This window comes from Lactuca virosa, chromosome 2 (assembly GCF_052849685.1).
Source record: "Lactuca virosa cultivar CGN04683 chromosome 2, Lactuca_virosa_CGN04683_v6, whole genome shotgun sequence".
NCBI classification, from domain to species: Eukaryota; Viridiplantae; Streptophyta; class Magnoliopsida; order Asterales; family Asteraceae; genus Lactuca; species Lactuca virosa.
The window spans coordinates 81,440,829-81,450,462 of NC_136427.1; positions in this window are offsets into that span (position 1 = coordinate 81,440,829).

The following is a 9,634-nucleotide window of genomic DNA, read 5'->3' on the forward strand; positions in this document are numbered from 1 at the left end:
AGACTTCGGGGATGATCTCGAGGTCTTTAAATTCCTGCTTTTTGTTAACAACATGGGCTAGGAACGCATGGCACTTCTTCCGAAGATATTTCTGGGCTTTGATGCATGAAATGATACGAAGGTTTGAGCTGAGTTTATCACCGTAGACAATGAGGGCTTCACCCGAGGGCAGATTGAGAGCGATGGCTTTTTCGTAGCAAAGCATATCAGCGCGATTGGGGATCAACCAATGCATACCAATGATGACGTCAAAGCTTTTTATGGAAACTGGCATAAGATCAATTGGGAAGGAATGGTCGTTTAGGGTAAGGGTACAGCCGAGGAATATGTCGTTAGTGCTTTCTTTCTTTCCGTTAGCCATCTCAACGGTAAATGTTTTGGTTAAATGTTGGGATTTATGTTGGAGTAGATGTTTAAATGCATGACTAACAAAACTTCTCTCCGCACCAGAATAAAAAAGAATGCATGCATAAGAGTCGTCGAGGAGGAACGTACCTGTAACCACGGTGGGATCAGCAACTGCCTCTTCTTGGCCCATCGCTAGCACTCTCCCTGCGTTACCCCCTGTTATTGCCTTGGGGTAATTTCTCTTGAAGTGCCCAATCTCCCCACAGCCATAACAGGCTTGACCAACGCCCACTCCAGGAGCCTGATTGGTTGGTTGGACAGGTGCCTTGCAAAATCGAGTTGTGTGTCCCTTCTTACCATATCTATTGCACAACATTTCCCGGCATTGTCCATGATGATGGAAGTTGCACTTGTCACACCTTGGAAGAGTACCATCATATCTACTGGCAGGTGTTTGGGTGGTTGGAACAGCAGCAGGAGTAGTAGCAGCGTGAACTGCCATTGTTTGTTGTTTCTTGGAGGGCTCCTGCGAAGACTGGACCTTTCGTTTGTTCTAAAACTTCTTCTTTCCACCACTCGCCTTTGGTGGTTCGGGAGCGGCTATCACTTCATCAAGACCAACCCCGTGATCTATCAGAGTCTGCGCCAAGCACTTGGCGTTGTCAAATGTAGAAGGGTTAGCAGCCAAGACATTCCCTTGAGTTGGGGGTGTCAATCCCCAAATGTACCTTTCAATCTTCTTGCTTTCCGGGGTGACCATTCTCGGACAGAGAAGAGCCAGATCGCAGAATCTAGCTGTGTAAGCAGCAATGTCGGAACCCTTCATCTTTAGGTTCCAAAGCTCGTGCTCTAACTTCTGCATCTCGCCCCTTGGGCAGTATTCAGCAAGCATAAGCTCCTTTAAGCTTTCCCAACCCATAGCATTTGCTACAGGCAGAGTTAGGGATTTGACTCGACCATTCCACCAGGTCAGTGCTCTGTCGGTGAAGGTGTATGCGGAAAACTTCACCTTGTTTGCCTCAGAACATGCGCAAATCTCGAAAATGGATTTGATCTTCTTGAACCATCAGGTTAGGGCAATAACTCCTCCATTGACGTCGAAGGATCTGGGTTTTGCATTCATGAAATCCTTATAGGAACACTCCTTTTAATGTCCCTGACCATCGATTTTGGGGATGAGTACCACCCCCGGATCCGCTAGCCCCACCGGGGTTTATTTGCGCCATTGCTGCAGCCACAGCGGCTGTAACTGCTGCCTGGAACATGGCATGATCGAACCGAGGAGGTGGCGGCGGCGAGGATCATTGTTCTTCCTATTGGATCTCTTTCTGGGAGGCATCTTTTTCTAAAAATAATCAGGAAGAAGAGGATGGTAAGTCCCCTAGATCTTTGAATCAAGATATATGAAACAAAATATATCTCAACCTGATAGATAAAGTGTTCTACTAAGAGATAAACAGAGAAAGGTTATCAATGCAAGTAAATGATCGCTAGGAAGAAATGAGTAGAAACACTTGGAATGAATCTCTACACTGTATTCGGCTCTAGCTAAAATACCCCTATAGTATTTTAAGTTGTATGTTCTGCTCTATCGATATCTTGATGTATATAGCTTGGTAAGTTTTAGGCTTGCTGCAACACCACAATCACTCCCAGACACATGTTGGTCATGTCTCAAATAAATATAGTTGATCAGGCTATATTGGTCCCAGACATGATTACATAACTACCCAGGTTTAACCGTAGTGTCCAGCATCCAAATACTTTTGTTTTGTTCTACTTATGATATTGTTTCTGGTACGTATGTATACTTGTATACTTCTTGTAAAAATATTTAATATTTTTAAAGTGTACTTTTAATTTCACAGCGCTTCGGCCCTTTTAGTGTTTATAGTTGTATACCATGTAAGGTCCGGTATACTTAGTTCACTATAAACAAGAGCTCTGATACCAATCTGTCACACCCCCAAACCGGAACGGCGGAAACGTTCGGGGGTGGATGACGTCATATGTAGTATCACAACAATTGCATCATAGTAATCAACGTAAACACAACCATTACATTGAATATATATATATATATATATATATATATATATATATAAAAGGTATTTACATCTGTTTGATTCTTGTTCTTATACATCAAAAGTATAATAAAAAGAAAAAGAAGAGACTCTATACGCTCCGTCTTCTCAAAAGTCTGTCGAGGTACCTGTCTACTGATTTCCTGAGAATACAAGCAATTTTGAAAAGAGTATCAACATAAAGATGGTGAGTTCATAAGCATGTTTTTGTAGAGAAAACCTGTCTTTGAAATTTGTAAAATGTTTGTATGCTTTCCAAGAAATTCCGATATTTTCTAACATATGTGCTTGATACTGTGTGATGTAGTAGTGTAAAATGTATTTAGTTTGCATGTCTGATTACCACCAAGTGTATTGTATAACGTTGTTTTGAATGAAAAACCCTTTGTATGGAAACCCTATCTATCACCAGTAATGTATAGAATGTTCTGTTTGAAAACCCTGGTTACTACCAGTGATGTATAGTAATTTCATTACTTGAAATAAAACTATGAGTTGAAATCTCTAGAATCCTCCAGTTGTATTATGAACTAGTTTTATTAATGAAAATAAAACTAAAGAAGAATGAAATCCTGTAAGAAATAAGGATAGTTTATTCTATTGTGAGTCGTATAACCATGCTTCATATGACTGATGACCTCTACGGCGTTTCTTCAGGCGTCGGACGGTATGATATTTGTCACCCCAGGCATGCCTGCCTAACTGTAGATATCAGTTCAGGTGTGGGATTGTCAGTCCCGAATAGATCTATTCATAAATCCCACACTCTCCCTCCAGGAGACTCTGGTTATACTAAATGATAGGAATTATTCCGTACTCTGAAGGGTACAATTCAAGTGTTGTCTCACAATCCTGTATTAACTAGTTTACGTGTAACTCTGTATTGTTCTCTTGTTTTTGAATTCGTTGTATACTTGTAGTGTAACAATAATTATACTTAAATAATTATTAAATGTTGTACTCTTGTAGTAATGTATATCATAAACTAAATATGTCATAGTTTATATGCTTTACTATGTAAAGCTCTGATTTCGTAAAACTGTGTATTGAAAACCCAAACTATACCTATTATAGTTTGCATGTAAGATGTGTACTTGGTTCATGTATTAATCTGAAAACTATGCAATTATGAATGTATGTCGAAAATGTCCCTTATGCTCAGCATGTTACAAAAGGGATAAAATATCTAAATATTTTATAAAACATGGAAAGCTTTTGGTTGTATCAATTGCACAAGTTTTAAGCCTATTGAAATTCTTTCGTATAATTTCACAAAATCATTTATGTTTGGCTTGTATTCCCCCCTGAAAACATTAAAAATACTAAAAGCGTAGGGGTATGAACTCACCATTAGTTGCGTGTAAGCGTCAAATCAACGAATTGGAATGAAGACCCTCGAGTTGCGGTATATGACACTTAACGGAGTACTAATAACAGTTAAATACATATATGTATCTAAATTAACGATTTCGTTAGATAAAGTGTTAGAAAAACACTTGCTTTTGGTTAAGGAATGTTACCGGGACTTGATTGAATTGAGGAAAGTAGGTTTTCAGTCTAATGCACCACTTAGGGAGTGTTTACAGCCGTGAAAAGGGGTTTACGGTCGTGAAGGGAGTTTACGGTCGTGAACTGCCTCTTGAAGGGTGTACGGCCTTTGAAGGTGTACGGCCGTGAACTGGTTTACGGTCAATGAAGATTTGCAGACTTGAAGGGTGTACGGCCGTACACTCAAGAACAAAGATGTTGGATTATATTAAAAACGTGTTCTAGATGCTCCAAATCAACTCCAAATGACGATTCTCGATGATTTTCGGAAGAATATGGGTGTTTTTGGTGTTTACGGTCAAGAGGTAGAGAGAGAGAGAGAATGAGAGAGTTTTCGGCCAAGAAAGTTCAAATGAAGGTGGGGGTCTCATATATATAGACTGGGGGTATGGTCGGTGGTGGGGTCCACCTGGCACCAACTGTAAACGAGTGTACGGCCGTACACGGGTTTACGGCCGTAAACTCACTTAGGCCGGAAACGGTTTGGTTTTTCAAGGAAATTCAGGTTTTTCGCGCGATTTTGATTCTGACTCGCATATAAAATTTAATTATATAAAACTAGATGATTTTCTAAACCAAGAAGTTTGACGGGAACTTAATAAAATTCAAATTTTATTAACGGAAATCGGTTAATGGAAATGGAAAAAGGTTCGGGTTGTCACATGGAACAAGAGCTATGGGAGCATACCATGGTCGGCTCAGACATAGTGGCCTACACTAACAGGTTTAGCGACCTGGCAACACTATGCCCTGGGATGGTTACCCCGGAGAGTAAGAAGATAGAAAAGTACATCTGGGGGTTATCTACCCCGATTCAGGGGATGTACTGTCTTCTAAACCAACAACCTTCGTTAGCGACAAACGCATGGCCCAGAGACTCATTGACCACGGAGTCTGCCATGGCGTGGTGGTCCCCGTTCCCGAGCCATCAAAGGGAGGGGACTATAAACAAAAGTCGGGGAAAAAGAGGAAGGAGCGAACAACACAGGAACCCCTCAGGAGCAACAAATGGTTATTGTATATGCCACCACAACACCTGCCACCCCAGCATCTGTCAGCTGATATGCTGGAACTCTCCCAAAGTGTGGTGAGTGTAACTACCACCATACCGGAGTATGTCGGGAAATGCAGTGTTTGAATTGCCGCAGGAAGGGGCACACTGCCGGTTTCTGCAGGGTGCCGGCACAACCGATCTCCCAAGTCCCAAGAGTAGAAATAAACCAGGCCTGCTATGGCTGTGGTGAGACTGGGCACTACAAGAGGGACTGTCCGATAACAAAGAACTCAGGCGCAGATGGACGAATTCTGATGATCACCGCAGGAGAAACTCCCCCGGAGTCACCAACAACCAGCGGTACGTCTTCGAAATAAAATAATTACGTTAAAAATTTAATTTATATTTAATATAAGATTAAAATTGGGGATATTAAAAGTAATTATAATAACTCACTCGTCTGAACAAGTCCTGGCATGCATAATAGAACTAAAGATCCGTACAGGTGAGCTATGATGGCTTAGTATGTCCATCAGGGTTGTGCATAGCTAAGATTTCACAGGCTTAGAGTGAGTGATTCCGCCTCATTTCATGTTCCTTGTTTGGTTGTGGATTTAGGGCAGGGTCACTCAGTCGACCGTCTTATTCATCTTAATTATACATAACTTGTATATGCCAGGCGATCATAGAGGTACCGAGGAGGATCATAACATAAAGTATCGACACTAATTATCAAAGCACCTTCACTGTTAGTACTCGCTCATCGCGGTACGATTTGTGGCAGTGGTAAAATCAAGGAGAAAACTGAAAGTACTAGAAAGTCTTCACTGAATATATTGTCGAGCACACTCGGGATACACCATCGTATAACAAACGTTTCTTTCAAATCGGCCTCTCATTTGTTTCGGTAAAGAGTATGTTGTCATCATTCGTCATGGATTGGCGTGGTCCTCACCATATCAAGTTCATGTGTTTCGAAAACCCATCGCCTTAACCGACAAATTAATGAAACCCTCGTCATTCGCAACGACAACCCGACCCAGACCTCAGTATTGTCTCTTGTCTTCTAAACCCCGAAGTACTCATGCAAGGAGTACCTTGCCCTCCTAAACCTTGCCACCGTATACTCAGCAGACCTTCCCGAACTACCACTCGTCCAGCAGATCAAGTTCAAGCACAGAGGCTAACGACGAATATAACCCACCTATCATTATTAAGTGTATACGCGAGGGTGGTATATAATTATGATTATGCGGATTTAGTATGTGTGTTTCCGCCCTATCTCCTATTCCTTGTTTGGTTGTGGACCTAGGGCAGAGTCGTACATCCGACCGTCTTACTAATCTTAATTATATACAACTTGTATACACGAGGTGATGATAGATGGACCAGGTATGAATCCTATCACGAACTTCAGGGCAGAGTTGCCCAGGTCTACGAGTGGGTATTCTTCCATTCAGAGGAGCACGACCCTAGGAAATTCCATCTAACGGGGGTATGATGTGACAACCCGTAAATTCCTATCTTGTAAAGTCAATCAAATCAACCAAAAGTTAGACTTATTTCTATTGCCTTTTAGCCTTGTTAAGGGTCATTTTAATGAGTTCTAAGCCTAGTGCACTTAAGGATTGGATGTTGAGAAGTGTTAGCTTGGGATTAGAGGAATGAAATCAAACGAGAAAACCCATCAAAGGGTGTTCACGGTCGTGAACCCTAGTATGGCCGTGAACCCCTCTTAAGGCCGTGAACTCCTCCCATATAAGTACCTTTCTTTCATTTATTCCTCATTTCTTCTTATCCATGCCGCAATCACTCCATTCTCTCTCAAGAATCATAGTTCAAGAACACCATCTTTCACTCCTAAACACCCATTTCCTTTGCTACTCCATAGAAGCTTACTAGGAACATCAAACACCCACCAAAACACCAAGATCTTCAAGTGTTCTTCTCCATATTTGGACCGTGAACACCAAGTGGGCCGTGAACTACTCATCAAGTTGGGCCATGAACATCAACTTGGGCCGTGAACCATTCATCAAATTGGGCCGTGAACTCCATTGGGTCGTGAACCATCCTTCCTTTGGGCTGTGAACACCCAATCAGCCACTTATCTTGCTTCTAACACTCCTTTGGTGAGTTATTCTTGCACCCTAGGTTGTTTCCCAATCTCATTTGTAGTTAGATTCACTAATTACATGCCTATATGTATCAATATATGTCATTTAGGACTTGTTTGTGCCTCGGGACTTCATTCGTGGAACTTATCATCCTTACTCGAATCTTCAATTGAATCAACCACATAAGGTGAGTTCATACCCCTATAATCAATCTTTTAAATGTTTTTAAATGTTTTTAAATGCTTTTAAGGTGGGGAATACAAGTTGAACACAATAGTATTATGTTAATATTTTACCTATGATAGCCATCACATTAAAGGATTTCTTATGCTTTTGTAAGTGATCAAATCAATTGAAAAACTCTTTTAAGTTATGTTAGATTGTTGTTTATAAAATTCCGTTTTTAAAGTACATGCATAACTCAGTAGATAGTCGAGTCTTTTCTACAAATCAGGGACTGTTCAAAACGAACATACTAGTAAACTATAATAGATATAGTTTAGGGGTTCAGAACATCCTATAACTAGAACAGGAAGGAACATACTATAACTAGAACATGAAGAAACATACTATAACAAGAACAGGAAGGAACATACTATAACAAGAACAAGATAACAATAATGTGAAACCACTACTTCACGGCTTAGCAATACACTTGTTATGTCGCGTTTTGTAACCAGAGTCTCTTGAAGGGAGAGCGTGAGTTTATGTATACATCTATATGGGATTGACATCCCACACCTTGCTACTAGCTACAGTGGGACCTGCAGGTCTACGGGTGACAAATGTCATATCATTTTCGACGTCTTTGGAGCGTCGTGTTTCATACTAGTCAAATCAAGCATGGTTATAACCACATCACATTTTACCTTAATTAAACAAATTGGTTTTAAGGTAGTTAGTGATTCAGTAGTTATTTTATACAACATTATTGTACACTTTCATTTTGCCATTACATTCATATAGTGATATTTTCACATAAAAGGTAATGCAAACTATTTTCTCTTGTTACAAAAGATATTCATAAACTTGGGAAAACATACATTCTTACAAAAGACAGACAAACAAAACAGTCGGGTCGTGGTACATTCAGTTAGAAGGGGGCCTATAATGCTAACTTTATGATTCTTTAGTGGATATATTAGGGATATATATTAATAGGATCCGACAGGCAGTAGGATGTGTGCTTTCCGCTTCATTTCCTGTTCCTTGTTTGGTTGTGGGCTTAGAGCAGATTCACACAGTCTACTATCTATTCGATCTTAGCTATATATATATATATATATATATATATATATATATATATATATATATATATATATATATATATATATATATCATGTATACACCTAGTAATCATAGGGAGTAACAGGTATGGGTCAGGTCTTAGCATACAAATTCAGTATACCGCTTTCTAGTACAAAAACATAATTTTCGGATAGAACATTAAGTAGATAAAACTAGAAACTTATCAGTAAAAGGTTTAATTCATATTATTAAACTGGTATAACTTAAAGGACCTTAAATGGTTAATCCTATAATACCTTATTTTATACATCAGCGTTATATATAATCAATATCCGATAGGCAGTAGAATGTGTGTTTTCCGCCTTACTTCCTATTCCTTGTTTGGTTGTGGGCTTAGGGCAGATTCACCCATTTAACTGTCCGTTCGATATTAGATTATATATAGCTAGTATAAACTAAGTGATTATAGAAGGAACTATTGTGGTTACCATTTTTACTAAATCAAATATATGATTTTCTTAAAGAATGTTTTTATCAAATATAAAGAACTATTACATTTAACTCCGTAAGTACCAAATGAATACGCCAGGGTTGTATACAGTGAAGATCTAACAAACAATGGGATGTGTGATTTCCGCCTCATTTCTTGTTCCTTGTTTGGTTGTGGGCTTAGGGCAGATTCACACAATCATTGTCTGTTTACTCTAAATTGTATATAACTTGTATCCATTTAGTACTCATAGAAGGAATTGTAGAGTCATTTTTACTTTCATTCATCACATCAGAAAATATAGGATTTTCTGGAGGAACAGGCGAACTTTTCTAAAAAACTTATAGTTTACTTTTCATAACTAAAATACTTATGAAATCACCAGCTTAAATGCTAATCTACTCTTTCAAAATAACTTGTATTCTCAGGGAACTAGTAGATAGGTACGCGCACTGGGATTCAGAAGATGGAGTATAGTAGCTTCATGTCTTGTTTTGTTATTTACTTTTGGAGTCAATCTTTTGTGAATCACATACATTGTAAACACTTTAATATTAATGCAATGGTTGTTTGTTACTTTGATTACTATGATGCATGTGTTATGATACTAAGCATGACGTCCACCGCCCCCGAACGATTCAGCCGTTCCGGTTTGGGGGTGTGAGAATGTATTTGGCTAGTTTTTTGGTCTTAATACCTCACTTAAAAGAAGTCACCAAAACTACCTCTTTACTCCCTCTTCTTGTTGTCTTTTGAAGTTTGTTGCAAGATTAAAGTGTTCTTTAGCTGTCTCCTTTAGTGCTTA